The sequence below is a fragment of the Drosophila innubila genome, chromosome X, assembly GCF_004354385.1.
Source record: "Drosophila innubila isolate TH190305 chromosome X, UK_Dinn_1.0, whole genome shotgun sequence".
In the NCBI taxonomy this organism is placed as follows: domain Eukaryota; kingdom Metazoa; phylum Arthropoda; class Insecta; order Diptera; family Drosophilidae; genus Drosophila; species Drosophila innubila.
In genome coordinates, this window is record NC_047626.1 from 21,324,322 (window position 1) to 21,346,525 (window position 22,204).

The 22,204-nt window shown below is 37.1% G+C and overlaps 1 long non-coding RNA gene across 2 annotated transcripts in view; it reads left to right on the plus strand.

Moving 5' to 3' along the window:
• The first annotated feature begins 165 nt into the window (after positions 1-165).
• LOC117789558 overlaps positions 166-22,204 on the plus strand; it is a 43,922-nt gene continuing 21,883 nt past the window's right edge. Inside the window, exons 1-2 of one of the 2 annotated variants that reach the window (XR_004617912.1) lie at positions 166-377; positions 1,499-1,725. This is a non-coding gene — a long non-coding RNA (uncharacterized LOC117789558). The remainder of the gene's footprint in view (positions 378-1,498; positions 1,726-22,204) is intronic. The other variant, XR_004617913.1, reaches the window with a different exon arrangement.

Consider the following 22,204-nt stretch of genomic DNA (forward strand, 5'->3'; position numbering starts at 1 on the left):
AAATTCTTGTGCCGCAGCAACATTGGCAGCATCAACAGCAGCAGCAGCCGTGGCAGCAGCAACATTAAACATTGCAGGACAGTATGAAACAGGACTCAGCGCAGACGGCACGCGTTTCGCTTTGAGAGAAACAAAACGCGAGAATCGCAGCAGTCGCAGTCGAAGTCGCAGTCGCAGTCGCAGCAGTTGCCGTCGTCGTCGTCGTCGTCGTCGTCGTGGTTGTCGTTGTCGTTGTCTCGCATCCGTGCCCGTCTTACTGTGTCTGCGTGTGTGCGTGTGTGTGTGTGTGTGTGTGTGTGCGTGTGAGTGTGTGTCTGTCTGTCTGCGTGTGTGTGCCAGCTGCGTGTAGGTTCTGTGAGTCTGAATGAATACTACTCGTACATTGCCTATGCCAACATAACAACAACAGCAACATCAACAACAACTCACTAATAACAAGCATTTGCTGCTGCTGCTGCAGCAACAACAACAACCACTTGCCATGGCCGCAGTAGCTGAAAAGCTGAGGCTCAAAAAAAAAAAAAGAAAATCTAGCAGAAAAACGCACGAAAACCGCGCACAAAACGCTTACATAAGTTTTGTGTGTGAGTTGTTGCTGCTGTCGTTGCCTCTGCTGCTGATGTTGCTGCTGCTTTAGCTGCTGCTGCTAAGCGGCAATAAAGATGCACATAACTGCAGCTGCAGCAGTCGTTGTGGCAGCAGCAATAATAAGCCTGCAAATACCACAAAATTTTCAAAAATTCACAGAAAATGCCAAAAAAAAAACAAAGCCAACAAAAAAAGGCGCGCAGTTGTTGTTGTTGTTGATGTTGCTGTGTTTGTTTTTGCTTTTGTTGCTGCTGCGTTTAAGCGTCGTCTGATTGCCACAAAATGTTATCGTTGCCTACTTTGTGGCGCGCGCGCGTTTCTTGGCATTGTTGTGCACAGTTGTTGTTGTTGCTGCTGCTGCTACTGGTGCTGCTGAGCTGCAAAATTGTTACACGGTCATTGCGGAGGTCGCGCTAACAAAGCTGCCAGCCAAGGCAAAGATAGAGCAATAGCAACAACAATGGGGCGACAATTGTGAGTCAGTTTAGAAAATTGAAGTCACAAATTTCGTAATCAAAATGCAATAGCAACAACAACAGCAATAAGAACAATACTGTTGTTAATTATGTATATTGTTGCAATTGATCAACTTGTTGCTGTCAGTTACAAAAAACAATAAATATAGTTTAATTTATATTGAAAAAAGCGCGCGTTTTTTTTTTTTTTCATTTTTGGTAATTGTTGTTGGCATAAATAAATGTTATTAATTTTGGAGCTCAGCTGTTTCGGTCACGGTCGGTCGCACAATAGAAAAAAACACAACACGCGAATGTTGAGAAATACATAAACAAACCGAAAGTGCAATAAAACAATCGAAAATCAAGTTGCTTTTTTTTTATGTAAAAAGTTTTTTTTTGTATTTTTGTTTTGTTGGAAACTGCAATAAAAATGGCAAATTACAATAAAACAGTGCACACAAATTTGAAGAATTCATCGGGAAAATGAAAAACTTAATGCAAATAAGCAGGCGAGAAGAAAAACAAATACGAAAATAGCATAGAAAAAAAGAATAAAAAAAAAAGAGAAAACGAACAACGAATTGAGCAAAGGAAGCGGAAACGATTTTGTTTTCTGTTATTGTTGTTGTTGTTCAATCTTTTTGGCTGCTTCCCGTTTTGAGACGCGCTTTGTGCCAAGGTAAGATTAAAGATATTTTATTACAAATAGGATAGATCTAGTATATATAAATGTAAGTAGGGGTAAATGTTCCCATTTGCGGTGTGTAAGCAAGCCAAAGATAAGTGAATACTAATTTAGATGCGCATTTGCTGTCAGGGTTGCCAAGTGCCATAAAGATTGCATTTAAATTGCCTGTGTGCAGTTCATATGGCACTCAACTCATTGTGTGTCCTGAAAAATAATTCCAGCAATGCGAACCCTTTAATTGCAGTTAAAAGCAAGAAATCGAACTGAAAAAATACAATCTGGCCAAGTTTTGTATTTTACGGGTATTTTTGAGAAGAATTTTGAAGATAATTTATTCAAGTATTAAATATTACCATTATATTAACACTAAATACATTAGTAGTCGGAATCATTTGGAGCTAAAATCTAAAATGTTATCAGCAATCCGAGGTTAAGATTAAAAATAAAAAAATCTGAAAGATAAAGTAAAGTTTTAACTTGTACTTTTTTTTTGAAAATTAATACAATTTAAATTCTAGTTTTAAGTCAAAACTCATATTACAAATGCATAAAAAATTGTGAATTAAGTATTTAAATGTCAACAAAATGATTTATTCATAGACATTTTATGATAATTTAAACACTACAAAGACTATAACTAAAACTCGAAAATTTGCATGTCAATTATAAGGAGACAAGTTTAAAGATGAAGTAAAAATGCTCACTCCATTTAATAAAAATTGCAAAATACTCGAATGGAAATATTTATGTAGAGTTCTTTGTTAAAGTATTTCTGTGTCGAAAGCTTAAACTTCTGAGCGATAGTTAATTTTGTGTCGATTTCATTCAGATCTGCATAATATTTGGTATAACTTTAGATCGAAATTTAAGTTTAAGTCTGCCTAAAGAAGATAATTATAGTCTTTAGTAACATATTTACACATTGTACTGGGTATTTTATAGTTGAGCATTCATACATAGAGCAAATGTTTTAATTGTTCATCATAAAATATTCAAAAGTTGTTAAGCATTTTATAATAGTTTCCCAGTGAATTTCCGACATTTGCAATTGGTAAATGAAAAACGATTGCCATAGGTCAGTTCAACTTGGGATAGGTTTACTGTTTGTTTTGCGGTAGTTAAGCATGCGTTTAAGGTCCCATTAATAGACTTTCGGATTAGAATATGGAATTATAATAAAATCATTAAACTATTTTCTCAAAAACTATTTAAATATTTGCTCAGCAATTTAAGCGATTAAAGAGGGTGGGCGAAAGGAGACGAGAGAGGGAACAAGAGAGATGGAGATAGGGGCAGTTTTGGGTAATAAGTGACTTGTTGTAGAGATTGCTGTTGTTGTTATCCTGATCCTGACTGTGGTTGCCAAAATGCCAGCACAGTTCCACATTTATTTATTTTTGTTGTTGGCTTTCCAATTTCCCCCAGTACAACACACACAAACACACACAAACACACACACACACAGCCACATACACACCCGCACACTCACCCTCTTTTTTGGCTTATCGAGCTACTCTGCCAACTACTCGTACAATTGTGTGCCTACATTTTAGGGTTTTAATTAAATGCAACAACAATGCCAGAAGCCAACAAAACCATTGCACACAGACACACACAGACACACACATACACACTTCTCCCCTTTCCACTCCGTTTCTCACCTCTTCTCTCTCTCTCTTTCTCTCTGTATTGAGGGGGTCAAGAACTGTGACCGTAATAACAAAGGCAACCACGCCCAGTTACGATATGTGCATTGAAATTAAACGAACGGAATTAAATCATGAATTGCCCCAAAAGATTTGACATGAATTACTTGTATCTATGTACTCGTAATGCCAATTGCAGATTAAACAAATATTAATAGATTACCACACACACACACAGACAAACGATAGCACTAGAGTTGCCTTATCTTATCCTTCTCTTCTTCATGAGCTCTGAAAACTCTGCCAAATCCCATTTGTATAGTAGACTTAATATGCAAGAGTCGTCGCAACTGAAATGTTTACAAACTTTGTTTGGAATCCAAGGGTTTTGTAATACAATATCATAAATAGTTCTTCAAATTGCAGATTATATTTTGATTATTTAAAAAATATTAACAAACATAGATAATCAAGTAAATTCTTTAAAAATGTGGGGGTAATTTTGTGTGGTTCGTAATAGTTTGTATAAATTTTGAAATTATTGTTCACTTTTTTTCTAGAATTATTTAATTCCTCAGAGTTATCAATGAAATAATAAAAGCATTGTTGATTTATATTTAAATAATATATTTGCTTGCCCAACTCTCGTTTGTAATTCACTCAATTGAATTTCCTAAAAGTCTGACTTAATGAATTATAAAATTCTTAAAAATCAAGTGATATAAATAGCCAACATAATAAATTCTTAGAACTGCAATCTGAGTGTCCATTCAAAAGCACAAGTGGGCTCTTTTATGTCTTTCCGTGTTATGATGCCATTGAAATTTTCTGCAACTGCAAACAGAAATTACACGGAAATTTGTGTAATCTGATTAAAAATGACCTTTTATTTGCATAAATTTAAGCTATTTATGGAACTTTTTGCAAGCAGCGGCAACTGCATAAATATAATTCCTATTACTGCATTACTTGCTAAATCCTTTATTAGGTTTATTAAATGATAAACTTGACGTGGTTTATTTATACAAACTAACCATGTTGCTTGATTCGTAGAATTGATTGTAACTATTTTAAGAATTAAGCTATAATTACTAAAAACAAAATGGTTTTTAAGCATATATTTTACAAAAACTTTATTTAAAAACTAAGTATTATTTTTTATTTAGTTAAACATCAAATGTAATTTGTTAAATATTGCGAAACTTCAAATGTTTTCTGCTTTATACCTTTTGTTAACTGTTAGCCTTTCTAGTCGAATTTTGTCTTACTTTAGGCATTTGCAAAGCTGTAAATATTTCAACATTTTTTTTTTGGGTTTATTTTTATGTATATTGAGCTAAGCATTTGTTTTTATCTAACGATAAATTCGTTATTGAAGCATTATTGGAGCATATTTTGAGAATATCGACTCGGCTTTCTATGGACAACAACAAATTTCATAGAACATTGGCGTTGACTACTTTGCATATTAATCGTTTTACTTAATTGTTGTCTTTTACGCCCCTCGAACAACGACAACGACAACGACAACAATAATAAACAACAACAACAACCAGACTGTGTGGACGTGCAAAAGCATAATATGCTGAAAACACATTGAGATCCTCAAATTGAGGCTGGCTTTGATTGTAGTTGTTGTTGCTGTAGCAGGTGGAGATGGAGTTTGCGGTGGTGGTGGTGGTGGTGTTGGTGGTGGTGGCAGAGGAGGCGTGTCGGGGTCATTGTGTAGGGAGAAGCAAAATGAATGAGTGAGCTAAGCATTAGAAATGCTGCACGTTGTCCCCACCGCTCAATGTTCAATGTTCTGGTCAAACAAAAGGGCGCACCAGGCTCCAAAATGCGGACAATGGGGCGTATGAGCAACAACAACAGCAGCATCAACAGCAACAACAGCTAAAGCAGAGTCTACAACAAGCCAAATAAATTGTAAACATGGGAAAAAACCGTTTGCAGCGCTGAGCAAAATGAAGAGATTAGTAAAATGACCACCAGGACACGGCAGGCGTTGAGAACTCACCCTCTCACCCTCTGCATCCCCTATCCCACTGTGCAAGCTCTTTAAAGGATATGTGTGTGACTGTATGTGTGTGAGAGCGAGAAAGCGACAGAGCAGAAGGCAACCGACGAAAGGAATGAAGAAAACACATTTAAACAAAGCTACGCTGGTCAGAGCTGTTCTCTCCTTTAGTCCTCCCCTTGTTCCTTGCGTCTGCTTTCATCGTTTGCTATATGTACATATACTTGCAGAGTCCACTGCCAGTCCAGTTTTGGCCAACTTCTTCCTCGTTGCTTTTTATAGCCATGTCAAACACTGCAAATCAGTTTAAACTAACAACTAGCTTGGATGGCGAAGGGGCACCTGCTCCTGCTCCTGTTCCTGCTCCTTCTACTCCTCCTGCTCCTACAGTCTGTGTTTTTGGGCGTGTCAATGCTTTTGTCCGCAGTGCAGCAGCTGACGCCTTAAACGGACGACATCAACAGCAACCGAGATGGCGACTCGTAAAGCCGCATCATATTCCGACTTTATACTCTCGTTAAGGATATTATGACTTTCTTATGAAACATGGCAACTCTACAAACAGCTCTGAAAGTTCCTTAATGCCCATATTTCATTTAGGTTTCTTTATCAAGATTTCTGTTACTGACTCTTATCTGTTCCCATTTCCCGAAACTATTTTATTTTAGAACTGAAAAATTAACCTTTGGGGGAAATTTAGTATACCCTTAAGGAGGGTATTATAATTTTGTCAGGGTATCAAATCTTCGACGTGCAGAGAAAAATATTAATTTATTTTTTTTTTAACTTTATTTTCCACAATCCATTAACTTACAATTTTCTGTAAATTTAAATTAAATTTTCATTTATCTGTAATTGTAATTGCAATTATTTTTTGCCACACTCTGATTTTTACACTCTATGATTTCAATACAAATTCCAAAGATTAGGCATAAAAGTTTATTAATTGTTGTTGATTAAATATAGTATCTTTTAGTCTATCATTAACTATCTGGAATTGTTTTCTCATTGCTTTATTTCTCGAGAGTTTTATTTGCTGAATTATTGAACAGGACACAAGCTACAAAGAGGCATGCCACACACACACATATATATATACCTATTATCACACCTACACACACACACACACACATACGCTAACTTGTCTCACTTATGTACCTGTACGCGCACAATTAACCAATTAGCACTTTTTTCACTTTTCCTTTTGTAACGTGAATTTTTTGTTGGCACGATTTTATTTTTATTATTATTATTTTTTATTGCACTTTGTTGTTATTGTTGTAAATGAAAATTTGTTTGCTCATAAAAATTTTAATTGCTGCAACACAAAACAATGAAAAGCCAGAAAACAACAACAACAAAAACTTTGAGTAGGGAAATGAAAAATGTGTAAAAAGCGCGAGGGCCAATAAAAATAAATAAAATCAAAAACAGGCAGCAGCAACAACAGGCCCTACATATAAAGTGCTTAACAGACAAAGAATGAGAGTGAGAAAGACAGAGAGAGAGTGGGATGGAGAGAGGGAAGGTTGCAGGACATCAGTGGGGAATTTTTGTGGCCGACAGGCAAGTTTACCTGTGCGTGAGGACAATTAACTTGACAGGTCCACAAGGAGACACTGTTAAAAATAATTATAAGTTCAACGGAAAATATCGCATACTATCGATAGCCTTGGCAACGATTGAGCGACAATCGAAATACTTATCTCAAGCACAGTTGATTGGAGCAATCAAATTATCGAATTTGTGTCATACTTTTACACATATGTACACTCAAAAAAAGATCCGAACGAAACGTTAGAATATACTTTACGAACAAATCGGATTAACTCAAGAACTTATTCAGTATAATAAGGTAACGATGTGGTTTTAGCCTATGAACAGTCGTTCTAAGAACTGAATAAGATAAAAAAGATAAAAAAGTTTTTTAAATCAAGATTTTTTTTCTGAGTGCTCATAACAAATTTATGTATAAATATTAACAAAATTATTTGATTATCTTAAATGTCTTCCAATCTAACTTGTCTTTTTAAAACCAACTTCCTGTAATTGTTTTAATTGGTTCGAAATAAAAATCTAATAAAATTATAAACAGTAATATTTAAAGTGTATGTGATATTGTTTTGAGCTATAGTATTTAAGATTGTATGGATGAAAGTTAACTTCAAATCGAATATCATTTCATTCAGATCCAATGAACTTTAGTGTGATTTTAATGTCTGTTAAATAAATTTAGATAAAACATGTCATTATATACCTAAAAATGTGATTGACACGCTTATAAGTACTTAAGTGGCAACCCTCGCTCTGTTCTTTTTGCTGCGGTTGCCAATGTGTTTGTCCTGCCCAGGATCGTGAGTCGAAAGACGACGCATAAAATGCGTAAAAAGCAACAAAAAATCATCATAATAAAATAAAATGTTGTGTTATTTTTTTTTTGTACTTATCCTGCTCAGTATGTTTTATTTATTTTTTTTTGTTTTTGGTCGGCTTGTTGTTTTTGTAGGCGTGCTTCCTGTTCGCGAAACTTTTTAATAGCATTGAAAATGCCCAGAAAACATTTTGAGATTTGCGACGCGTCCTTTGCACTTTCAGTCTGTGTGTTGGTGTGTGTGTGTGTGTGTTTGTTGTGCATGTATGGCAACATTTTAAATAATAAGCGCTGTGTGTATTTCACTTGCGTAAGCTGTGTTCCCCCTTCTCCTCTCTCCCCTGTCCTCTGTCCATACTCTCTCACCCGGAAAACGCAAACATAAATGCGGATTGGCTAAAACCAAAGCAAACCAAAGGAGTGAAAAAGACAAAATCCGCATCCTTTTGCGGCTCTGTGCCTCGTTTGGCAATACCCTTACCCTTCAATTGTCGACCACATTATGGCAGCCACTGCCAACAATTTGGCCCAGATGCCAAATCTAATCTCTTGGCCACAACAAATTGGAATTCACTTAGGTCTAGATGATAACATTTGTCGTTAGGGTATACAATATTCGGTTGCTGTTGCATGCTGTTATTTTCTGTTATTACTGTGGTTATTGTTATCGCTGTTGTTGTCCTTCTCGTTGTCGGCTGCTTGTTAAGTGGCTCGTCCTTGCAGCAGCATCTCTGAGCCTGCTCCCTGAAGAAGGGCACACTCCCCAATGGGTAGCTGTCATACAGCCCGAAACTATGTACACGTATTCGCTTATATACACACATGTATGTGGCTATATACTCGGACAGCAGTGTTGCTCCCTGGACACACAATGTGGCACAATTGAAACTGAGGCTTTCACTTCAAGTGCGACTTCAATTGCAACTTCAATTACGGAACAAGGATGAGGGCCAGTTTCTAGTTTTTTATAGCGGACAAAAAACAGTTGCCGTTGCTAAGCATTGGCCACTTGACTTTGTTGCCCCCCTTACAACTAAATGGCACACACACACACGCACGTACACACGCACACACACCGCACACTAAAAAACAGGCAACTAATTGAGTTTGGCCAAAAAGTGTTGCGTGCTTTTAAGCGCATGCCACAAAAACTCAATGTAATGTGTGTGTGTGTGTGTGAGTGTGTTTGTGTGTGTAAGCATAACCACGCGTTTGATTTACAAGCCAACATTTCACAAAACATATATATTTTTTACAATTTCGCGTTCGTTTTCTTTTAAAACTCGTCACTGGGGAACTGCGAGCGTACGCTGCGTATACGCAACATTCAAATTGATATACGCCCGTAACAGCAACAATGAAAATACATACTACAATTACATTCGCCGGGCTGCAGGCTGTCTCTGCCACTGACAACAACCAATTTATACACACTCACATGTGTATATATATATATTCGATATATGTACATAACATATATCGGTATTTTGAGACCTGCGAAATGCAAATGGCAATTTGGCCAATGAAAAATTTGCAATTTCGATTGAAAATAATCTTATAGGGACACATATATGCTTAAGCATATAAATATATATGCGTATATGTGTGTATTGTAATGCATATTTAGGGGACTTTAGGTGTAAAGCTTCCACGTGGCAGCTGCCAATCGCAGGCATTTCAATTTACTCGAGGGAAAAGCCTCAGTTATCTAATCGTCCAGCCAGAATGGAAGATGGCCGATGGAGATGGAAGACGGGAGCTGCCAGCGGTTAGCGGACAATTATTCAAAATATGACCAAGGCCGAAATGCTTCCAAGAAGCATATGCAAAGTGAATCTTTAGCATAACAAATGCGCCCACTGGCGGCTTAGGATTAGAGCCGAAATGATGACTTTACGTTTCACAGCAGCCCCTTCGTCATCTTCATCGCAACTCTTGTTTCATGGGCGGGTTTTTGTTTGTGATGACTGGTAAACAAGCGGTGGTGACTTAGGGAGTAAGGGTGAAGGGATGGGGGGAGTAAGTAAAGCCACAACACGACGGGGAACTGTGGCTGCCGGCTAAAAGAGAACAATGCGCTGCCGTTTGGCAACATTAATCGAAATTGAATGCTGGATGGCCAGGAAGGAAAACAGGAAGGAAACACTGCAGCCCTGACTCATGCCCAGGCCGAAGAATTCCAGCCGAAATGAACTGAAAAACGAGGTCAACCTTTAACAATAGCCAGGAGAAGCGAAGAAAAACGGCAGTTGTCTTCGTCTCAGTAGCATTTAGGGGACAGGGGTCAGGGGTTAGTCGAGCTAAACCTGTATGAAGTCTTATGATTTATTTGGCTAAACAATTGATACGAGCCCCCTTCTGAAAAACTAGAAAGGAATTTGAAGAACTCTGGCGACGCGTTTCGTTCAACTCGTTGAGTTGAAACTGTGAACGAAGAAGAAGAAATATGTAAATAGGATTTATGGCAAACTTTTAACAGGATTTTAACACACACACACACACACACATGTACATACACATACAATACGACTACTCAGCAGGAGTTGAAAGTAGAGAGAGAGAGAGAGAGAGTGTGAGAGTGAGCACAGGATGTACAAGTATGAATGCAAACAGTTGAAAACATATTTATCCAAGTGAGTGGATTTCAACTTGTCGAGTTGTCCCTGTTGTCCGTGTGTGCTTGAGTGTGTATGTGTGTGTGTATGTGTGTGCTTGGCGTCGTTAAGCCCAAACGGATGTGAATCTCAACTTGCTTCTGTGACGAGTTCTCTCTTTCTCTCTCTCCCTGAATGAAATTTGAAAGTGAATAGGAATATTTTCAAACAAAGATTTGGTTATCTGTAATGCATCTACTTAATGTCTTAAGCCATCACTTGCCTTGTGAATAAATAAGTTTTCAGTTGCAGCTTCTTAACTATGATCTCCTCCTTTCTATTTCTTTGAGAGTGTATTTTATATTAGTCCTCTCCATAAATCTTCAAGTGTTTGTATTCAATTGTAATTGTAGTTCTTCTAGAATCTTCTCTCTTTACAAGGTGTCTTTTCTTCACTCAAAACCAAGGCTGCAAACCGGTTCGGTTCGGATTTTTAAGCAGCCTGAACCGGGTCATGAACCGAACTCTTGAAATTAAAAGGTTGGGTTAAAAAAAAACCAAAAATTACATAAATTTTATGGTTTTCTAATATTTCGCAATTATTTGAGACTACGGATTAAAATAAGTCATATTTGAATTTTCAAATCAATTTAAATTATCATCAAAATTTGATTTCTTATAAAAAAATAAATTTTATTAGCTCAAAATGTAGAGAAAAATTTATAAAAATACAAAAATTTTTTTTTATGAAATTAAACCAAGGTTCGAACCCAAACCTTGGGTTTAGGGGGTATATAAACCAATTCGCGAACCAAACCGATGTCTTGCTCTTTGGTTCAAGCCGCCGAACAAACCTTTAACCAAATTTTGGAGGCTTGCAGCCTTGTTCGAAACTACTACTCTTAATATCTCTATTTAGTGCCTTCTTCTTCATGTTAGCAGTTAGAAGTTTGGTTTTAGTTTCGCTTTAGAATTTTATTATTTATTTTTTTTAATTAGCATACAATTAACTCGGCTCAATCCTTACTTCATTACACAATTTTTTAATATTTATACGATATCTCCATTTTTTTTTTTGGTGTCTTGTCACAACAAATTACATCTGCATTTTAGGATGACTTCTTTTTTTTTAGTTTGCAAAGTAATTGGTTCGTTCAACTGTGCGGATCTTTTCTTTTGGACTGAGAAATACCTTAGAAATAACTCAGTTCATTCGCTTTTCATGGTGTCATTGTTAATACAGACGCACTTGGCCTGTCTTCACATTAGCCTGGTTGGCATCTTCCTTCATTGGTCTTTCCATTGTGTTTCCTACCACCAGACCACCCCCCTCCCCCTGCTGCTCCCCCTACTCCCCTTTGGTTTGTAGCAACATTGAAATGTCTTGCAGTTTGCTTTTCGGTTTGTCATGTGAAAATTAAGCCATCGTCCTTGCTCGTTTCCCTTCGTGCTCAGGTTCATCCCAAAAAGCTACTACGCAACTTTTGTTGTGTTGTGATGGGTGTTGTGATGGCTGTTGTTGCTGTTGTTGTTGCTGTGAGTTGTTGCCATTATAAAAGCAGCTCCCCGCCTCTCCTTTCATTTGCCAACTGTCGTCTCTGGCGGTATTTACGCTTTCAATAATTCATGCTTAAAGGATAATCAGGATATGCTTGTATGTAAATTTTGATAATGCCATTTGCCTGGCAGGCCTCTTGCTTGTGTGTGCGTGTGTGTGTGTTTGTGTGTGTTGGTATTGGTGCTGGCATGTGAGCCACACACACACACACACACACACACACACACACACACACACACACACATTCAAGTGCTTCCTCAAGCTGCCATTTTCACACCTTTGTGCTTGGCCCATTTTTCCCACTGCCAATTCCCCTTCCAGATGAGCTGCTTTTTCAGCTGCGTCTGCTTCGTTTTCGTTTTCGTTTTCTTCTCGTAATTTGCAAATCGAGTCTTGAGCTGCCGCCTGAGACGACTAAGCACCGCAGTTAGTCATTCCAGTTATTTACTCATTCATTTCATGCATTTATTCAATGAATTCCCCTCAAGACACCCTCTCTATCTCTCTCTGTCTCTCTGGCAGGTGCGACTCATTTGGCGTTCACGCATTTTTCTTTAGCTTGAATTTTTAAACAGCTACCCGCCAATTGCTTGGGGAGCTGTCAGCGCGCCCCATGAAATATGAGTCGCTCCCTGGAGATGCCAGCTGACTTCCCCCTCCCCCTCCCTCTCACTTTCTCTTTCTCTCGCTCTCTCTCGCTCCCTCTGCCATAAGAGTCACATGCTGTTGGCCCCGTTGGCATATGGCAGACTGAAATTGCTTTCAATCTCGGCAAGTTTGCGGTTTTCAAACAGTCCTGACGGACAGACAGACAGACAGACAGACAGACAGACAGACAGACAGACAGACAGAGGGAGGGAGCAAGGATATCCAGAGGTGGCCACAGGGTGTCAAGGGGTGTCACAGGCTACTGCTGACCAAATGGTTCTCCAAAACTTAGCTGACCAACAACATTTGCATGCAACAACAACAACAAAGCGTTGTAGATTTTCATATGTCGATAAATTAAAAAAAAAAAAAAAAAAAAAAAATATAGAGAAAATACAAACAGCAACAAACAAAATGGCAACTGTTACTGCTACTCTGTGTGCGTCTGTGTGTGTGCGTGCGAGTGTGTGTGTGTGCGAGTGTGTGGGCGTGGCAGTTGGCATATGCAAAATATCGTACGAAATGTGTTGCGAAATTCAATTTAGTTGGATTTTTATTTACTTTGCCACTGCTAACTGGGATTCTGAGTTCTGCCTCTCAGCTGGCGACTGACACAAACAGGTGCACAAGCTCGTATATCACTCAGGCTACCCCCACACCCACCCTCACCCTCACTCCCTTCTACAGCACCCCAGCGTGTAACCCTCTCACAAAATGTTTGTGTGTGCGTGCGCTGTTTAATCTTTCTTATCGATCAAATGTCATTTTTCAGTCGTTTTCGTTATTGCCGTGCCACACTTTGTTTGCCTTTTATACACGATCTCCCCTTTTTTTATATTGTTGTTGTTGTTCAACCCTCCCTCAGAGAATATTCGCATAAATTTACAAGCAATTTCTGTTATATTAACTAACATTGCAATATTTACATGACATATGCAGATTAGGGTAACCTTTCTAATCGATTATCTATCTACATTTCAAATTATTCCCCACATGAAACTCGCATTCATATATTTACATCTCATATTTCTACTTCATAAGCAATCTGTTTGCTTTCGATGAAATGTTATCTCTATGTGGCGTTATTTTAAAGACTCTTGATGAAACTCAAGACACTGAACACTTAACCTAACTGCATTTTGAATCATGTTTGTATATTGTTTGATTTAATATTTAAGTTTAAAATTTCAGATATTTACAATTAATTTTTTTTATAAATGTATTCAGTTTATAACTGTTAAATAAGGATTCTGAACTTACATTGTACAATAATACAAATATATTTAAATTACTTAGAAACATATTTAAGGAATTCCAATGGTCAAAACATTTACCGAAAACAAAATCTGAACTTAAATCAAACAAAAAACTTGATTTAAGAAAATCTAAGATCATTAATCTTCAGACGCCGCTTTGATTTGATTTTATTAAAAAATTTCAAATTTAAATTTGTTGTCATAAATTGTTTCTGGTAAAAAATATGTACAAAAAAAATATATATTTTTTAAAATATTATAATATTGAAGAGTCTTATAAAAATGCATGTTGCATCTATTAAAAACACAATTTCATAAAATATATTTTTTTGCAATATGTAACTTAAAATTGAACTTATTTTTTAGTTATCTGATAAGGAATAAACGTACTCAATAGATTTATGGTTGACAACTCTATTGTATTTGAGCGGCAATAAAATCAATTTACCTCTATTGAATGTATTATTTTTACTTTACATATTTATTTAATTTTCATTCATACATCTAATTAAAAATTATATTATTTTAATTTATATGTCTTATTTAAATGTTCTTTAAATTGTTTCCATGCACGACAACTAAATGAATGAAATGATAAAAAAACTTGTAAAAAGGATTTGACTTGCAACTTTCGGATTGTTTTAATGAATATCAGCTGAATTTAACCTGTGGCAACAGGAAGTTTTTCATTCAGACACTTGACGTTGGGTTTTTGGCCAGACAAAATGTTGCATTCTTTTTGGCGCATAAACATGCAACATTTTGAGCAGAAAATTGCATGGTGCAAGAGTGCAGTCTGCAGTTAAGTTGCAACTTTGTTGCCGCATTTTATGCGACAATAATTAAAATAGTTTCTGCCTATCGTCACATTACGCATACGCAGCGTTGTCGCCCTCGCTCATGTATGTAATTTATAATGCGACAGCAACTTCCGCATGGTTGTTGTTGTTGTTGTTGCTGTTGTAGTTGTTGCTGTTGTTGTTTTTGCTGTGTGTCTACCTGGCACTTATGAATATTTGTAGCAACTTCCCCTTCGGCAGCTGGCTTTGCTTTGTGCCAGCTAAAAGCGCGCAATTTGCATAGTTGTAAGTTGTGTGTCGCGTGCTGTTGTCTGTCATAAGTTTACGGTGGGGATTTCGGGCGCATGTTTTATGCATGCGTTGACATCGTTCGCAAATGACGTGGACCAACCGGATAGCCGGGCCCAGCCAGTCAACAGACAGAGAGAGAGAGAGGGGAGCAAAACAGAAGAGAAGAAATGGGGAACACTTGATGCAGCTCAGCAGTTTCGGTTCACCAGTCATAAATCAAAAATAATTACTTTTTGCTGCCCGAGAGCTTAGCATACTTATTTGGGCTCACTTTGCCCAGCCTATTGACTGGCAATGAAGCCATGTCCTCTCCTGCCCCTCCCCCTTCCTCTTGGCCATGTTGTTAAGCGTCCAATTAGCCTGGCCGCCAACACTGACGCTTGTTCTGACGCCGAGGGCGACGCCTTCTTCTGTTGCGTTATGCAGCCCGCCAATTTGAACGAGTCTCGTGTCCTTGAGCCTCAGATAGAAGGAGACAGAAAGGAGAGTCTGTGTGTAAAAGAGAGAGAGAGAGAAAGAGTCTGACAGCTGCTGCTGTGGTTGTGTCCTTGCAAGAGCAGAAATCAATCAGAGTGTCACTCCCACGCATTCCATGCCACATCATCATTTGCCATCAACATCCCTGCTAGTATTTTACAAATTTCGATGTAACAACTGCAGCCAAGAAATCGAGATATCGCTTAACAAAACTGACGCCTCATTGTTAAAAGAGTATTTTTATTTTTAGATTTGAATTAAGATTCAATTGTGCTTATGTAGTACAATAGGACTGAAAACAATAACAATCAAGGGCTGTGGCACGCCCACAGCTGTGAGGCAATCTGAATTCGCTTCACTTTTAATTGATTTCAATTCTTTATTTATACACATGTGGGTATTGTACTTTTTCGCATTTATGTGTGCGAAACACCCTATGAAAATGCAATTGAGATGGCATCTAAAATGCATTCGCAGTATTTGTCTGATTTGAGTATATTTACAGATGAAAATAACGAGCTAAATTAATTTATTTGATAGTCTTTTACTAATTACTTTAGGTCATATTCAAGCTCTTGTATTTTTAAATCTATTTTCACAGTACTTTCATTAAAAATTCTATTCGGCATTTATTCGTCGGAAGAATGTTAGATATATATATATTGAAATTCTATAGCAACAGTCGTTTTGTCTTATTTTATTAGAGTATTATATTAAATTCCGACATAAATTATTTTATTTAACAATTTTAAAGAGAAAATTATTTAAAATGGTTAAAAATACTTTTAATTGTTAATATTTCGCTTTTCTTTTTTTCGCTTAAAGAAGCCAAAAGATGTAATTTGTATTTATTATTTTCAGTTACAGGATATATACGAGTCGTAACTATTTGTTGTTTTGGTTTCAGCGTGTTACATAAATACATTATTCTTTTGCATTTTATTTTTTTTTGGTTTTCAATTTCAAATTGAATTTGTCGCCAATGGCACAGGACGAAGGAGCTTAAAATAATGAAAATAAATACAATTATAAGGCAAACGAAAAGGGAATTATTCAACGCGATGCGACGCTTGGTAGGACAATGCCACATCAGAATCGGCACGTAACCAGCACGCCCACCAAAGTCCCTCAATCCACCCTCGCTTTACAGCAAAAACAAACACATGGAAGCAGAAACAAAAGTACGAAATAAAGTTAAAAAAAAAAGAAGAAATATAGAAAGGAAAGGAAGATAACCCTCTGACGGCGACCCCCGTGGCAATCATGTTGACAGGCAACTTGAAGACAGTTTTCAAATAATTTCCATTCGCCAGGGCGCTGAGTGACTTTTGATGTGGCATGCCACCTAACTAACACCCCCGCCCCCCCGGCATTTGGCCTGGTCAACACTTGGGCCAGAGTGATAAGAGCGAGTCGCATTCTCTCGCTCTCTTACTGCTTTACTCTCTCTTTTCCATTGTTTTTTTTTTGTTTTTTTTTGTTTTGCCATATCAGCAATTTGCAACGACAAGCGGCATTCAACGCACCGAAAACCGTTTAAACTTTGCAACTTGTTTGCACGCATTTTGGGCTATTGTTGCACCACCCCTTCCCTGTCACGTCATGCCCCGAACCGCCCCGCCCCGCCCCTTTCCACGCCTAGCTACAATGTGATCTGACTTTCAGTTGCCAACAGCTTGCAACTTTGGTTCTGGGCAAATTCAATTTCCTAAGTGTTGCAAAAGCTCGCGGCGTCCAGTGGCTAATGCTAATGCAGCTCTCGACCGCGACGCAGACGGCGACTGCAGCGGCGACAGCGAAAGCTTAGAGTCGCATTAAGTGTTGAATGAATGCGTCTACCGTCTGCCGTCTGCCGTCTGTTGTTCACCTGTTGTCCTGTCGCTAGTTGTAACTTGTGACGGGCTTTTGTTTGCCACACTAAGCCGACTGGCTGCCAACACAAAACACCTTCCCTCCTCCCTTGCTACACTGAAAAAAAGAATAACTTCTTAAATCAAGAACAATCATCTTATAGCCTATTTTCACGACAGCACATTTGGCTCATTCGACGCCATTTTCAACATTCGGCCCAATTGTGGACTTATAGCCTATTTCCACGACAGCACATTTGGCTCATTCGACGCCATTTTCAACATTCGGCCCAAATGTGGACTTCATTTTAGTACAAAATTCGAATGATCATTTTGCCTTATTCATAATGAATGTGAAGATTTTTTGCTATTCGCCCCGGCGAATTTCAGTATTTTTTTAATAGAACACGCGATGTTTATCGATAAGCTCGTGAAAAATAAAAATGATCACCTTAACCAGCTGTTTTCTTCAATAAAAACGGTAGGCATTAAATTTGCGCCATAATAATATCAAAATAAATGTTAATATGTTGTTATTGTCAGCTTTTTATAATTTGTGCACAGAAACCGAACAGCTGATTTGCTTTAGGTGAGTATCAAATGTCTTAACAGCTTCACATTTGGTCGTGAAAAGCCAAATATGAGCCACATTCAAATGTGAGCAAATGTGGCAAATGTGAATGGTCGTGGAAATAGCCTATTAAATATTTTGTTCTTAAAATAAGAACATTTTAAGACCATATTACTAATACTAAGAATATTATTCTAATAAATTAAAGTTCTTAATACAAGAATAAAAATTTTAAATTGTTAGGAAAGTATAAGTATGTACGGTTCGAACTCCACTCGTAACCAATTAAAACAACATTCAAAAAATTGCCAAGACAAGACAGAAAAAATGTATAAAATTCTAAATAAGAACAAAAAAAAAATTTTTCAAATCATTTTTAATTTTTTTCTTTTTTGATTTAAATTTCAAGCACATTTATTCTTAAAACCAAGATGTGTTTTCTTAATCTAAGAATTTTATGTTCTCGACGCATTTTTAACTTCAAAATTCAAAGTTTTGCGACCAAAATCTTGATTTTAGAACATTTTTTTATCAGTGTACTGCCCCTCCCACTCCTTCTCTCTTGTGCATTTGAGATTTGTGCGCCAAAAGTTTTAAGCGGAAGCATTCCAAAGGCGCCAAGTCCGGCAAACTAAGTCGAAAAGTGGAATAAAGGGTACTACGAGCGTAGGGGGAATAGACAGAGGATTGTATGAAGAAAAAGGTGCTTGCCACACGCAACAGCCACAACGGTGCATGTGCATTTTCTTGAATTTTCTAAGCCGCATCAGCTGCCGTTGCATTGTTTTGCAGTTGTGCAAAAACTTTCCCAAGAATTTCGTTTGCCATTCTCTGCTTAATTTTCTTTGATTCGAGTTATTCTCTCTCTCTACCTCTTATTTTTTATGTTTTCCAAAAGTTATTTAATCTATTTCATATATTCTTTATATTTATTACATTAAAATTGTATTCAACAATGAGTTTATATTATTTATTATCAACTTTTTTTAAATATTCACACATTTTTTCATTTAATTTAGCATTTTTAGCATATCTTTCAGATACTCTTTTTTGACGCTTTTTGCATTTACTTTACAGAAAAAGTGTTCGACTTAACTTCTGCTACATAATTTAAATTGGCTTGGTTGCTTTTAGTATCTACCAAATTATAATTGTGCACATATTAAATGAATTAATAATAAATTGTCTATAATTTAATATTTCTAAAAACTTTTAATGTTCTTGGTATTTTTTTTTTAAGTTGGATTAGCAGTTGTTTTAGAAGTTTACACTTTAGCTGTCGTTTTCATCACTTAATCAATTTTTTGGTATTTTATTTAGTTTAGTTTTTAAACATTTTATATGTAAGTAAATTTATATAATTTTTTTTGTTTGCTGTTATTTTGTCTTGATTAAAGTTTGTTTATTATTTTCAGTATACTTTTCATTAGATTTTAATTGAGCACTCTGCCACTGCATTCATTTATTCTATTCTATTGAAATTGAATTGTTGTTTCTCAGAGTTTCTTTTTTAAATCAGTATTTTTGAGGTTGTTAATTGAATTTTCAGTATTTTTCTTGTTAGTTTACAATTTGAGCTTAAGTGGAAAAAGTTAAGTTTGACATGTTGTCAAATACCATGTTGCAATTAGAAACGCATTAAATTGAGACAAATCAAAAGTAAAGTGACTGCAGAACTCAAATGCCCAGAGACAGATAGAGAAAGAGGGAAAGTGAGAGAGTGGGAGGTAGAAAGCAGAGCAATGATTAAGCCATTTGCCGGTGGACGCAGATTTGAACGAAAAATCTATGCTGAAATCTATGAGCAGGATGTGAAGGACATGGACATGGGTTCTGGAATTGCTGTCCAATGCAGCTGCCACATGAATCTAACACTATATCTGTGTGTGTGTGTGTGTGTGTGTGTGTGTGTGTGTGTGTGTGTGTGTGTGTGTGTGTGCGTGTGTTTATGTGCGATAAATACACTGATGCAGGCATTTTATCAGGCGAAAGTTTTGCGCTTTGGCGTTTCATTAAAGTTGCTGGCGCACAAAAGTATGCTACAAAATACTAGAGCACATATAAAAACATATAAATATATGTGTCTCTCTGTCTGAGCGTGTGTATGAGTGTGTGTGCGTATGTATGTGTGCCCTAGCAAAAGTTGTAGCCTGCTATCAGTTACTTTTACAATGAGCAAAAGAGACGGCAACGTTCACATTATGAAGATAAGCCTTAGAAAACAAAGGGGCTTCCCAACCCCCACCTTATCCAGTGAAAACACAGCCTCAGCCTCTCTCCCTTCTTCATCTCTCTCTCTCTCTCTCTCTCTCTCTCTCTGTCTGTGCGTGTGTGAGCCAAAACGTTTTGACTTGTCCTAGTCTCGTTGCCGTTTGTTACTTTGCTTTTTATACTCTTGTTCGGAGAAATTGTTATGCCCTGCGTTGTGAACTCTGTCAGGCATTTACTTACATTCACAAGTACACAAAAGGATATTAATTCCTGATCAGCTTAGGCTACTGTCTGTCTTCAGTAACCTGCCCATTCCATATGCTCGTGTCTTGTCTCAAACCTAATTAACATTTCAATTTAAAGGGTATTTCAGCTTATCTACGTTAATTTCACATTAAAGAGTATTCCAGCTTCGACTCGTTGCGTTGCGTCTTAATACCCTGCATAAGCTCTATGTATATAACAATTTATTCGCTATAAAGCTATGCAAATTTATGTAAGAGCCTTAAAAGAGACTAGTTAGATATAGCCTTGTCCCACTGTACTGTTTTACTGCCTGGACTTTAAGAGTCACATTCTACGCTTGCGATAGTATCGCGATACTATTCTTATCCATTAAGACGAAATTAAGATTTATTTGTACATTTACAGAAGAAGCAAGAAGTATTACAATTATCTTTGAAGAAGTGAAATTAATATAATGTTAACTAATATTGATTACCGCCTAAATTAATATATCGTTTGATTTTTCGTAACTGATGGTCTGTAATTTTTAAAGTAAGCATTTAAAGGGTATCTTTTAGTCTGCCAATTTATAGCCAACTCATTTCTTATTATTTTTTTTTTTTTTTTGCATATTTATAGTCGTGGCTTTTAGTACCCAAATGGGGCTTCTTTTGGTTCTGTTTCTACCCGCTCTCCCCCAAAACAAAAAATATAAATGAAAGTTGTTACTTTCACTGTATTTCTGTGTGTGTGTGTGTCTCTATCTGTCTATATATGTATGTGTGTATGTGTGTTGAACACACACAAATCAAAAACTTTTACTTACCCCTCCCACGACACAGCTTCCCCCTTCCCCACTCTCTCTCTCCCTCTTCCTATATGCTTTTGGCCATAGACTATTAACTGCTGGCACGCCTCATTCAGCTCATCCTCTGCCAACGCCCATCGACTGTTGGCCAAAAACACACGCACTGCCAACTAGGTTCATTTATCTACGGGCTTCTCTCATAGTTCTTATTGCTGTTGTTGTTGTTGTTGTTGTCTTTTAAGATTGGCTTTGGCTTTGTCTTTGTCTTCAGATACATTTTCATTTTGCTGCCGGCCTGTACGAAATTTAAAACAATATTTACGCGCTGCATCAACAACAACAATAACAATAACAACTACAAAAAAAAAAAAAAATTGGTAACATTTATTATATAAACAGCATAAGCAAGTGGCCCAAAAAAAAGCAGGCAAAAAGCAAACGTTAACAGCAACTGAAAACAGGCAACGACATTAAGAACGACACCAGAGACTTAAACTGAGAATGAGATAGAGACAGAGACAGCAGCCAGAGAAAGAGACAGCAACAGCGACAGAGATGGAGATGGAGATGGAGACAGTTATTGAGTGCAAGAGTGTAAGAGAATGAGACTGAGAAATGGCATTGGACTCGGACTTGGTAAGGGTAACGAAGAAGATGTGAACCGAAAACGAGCCTCAAAAAGCGCTTTCAAATTTTCGTCAACAAGGCAAAGTTGTAGACAAAGAGAGGAAGACTGAGAGAGAGAGGGAGAGGGAGAAAGCTGCTGATGAAGTGGAAGAGGAAGAAATGTGACTGTCACTCAGTGTACAGTTAGTATGCTTGTTGTCATTTGCTTTTTACTTTGCTTTCTTTTGCCACTGTATTTTTTTTTTTTTTTGGTCGCAATTTTTGGCTGAGTGCTTCATGGGTGTGTGTGTGTGTGTGTGTGTTTGAGTGTTGCTGTGTCTTTATTGCTTTAAGTAAGCAATTTGAAATTTGAGCTGCGACAACAACAGCAACAACAACAACAAATGGCAACAGCACAAAGACAGCTTCACTTAATGTTTGCTGTGAGTTACTCGAAAATGTATTTGTTTGACTGAGTTGAATGCCTTAATATATAGGTGTGTTTGTGTGTGATTTAAGGGTTAATTTAACATAAAATTAA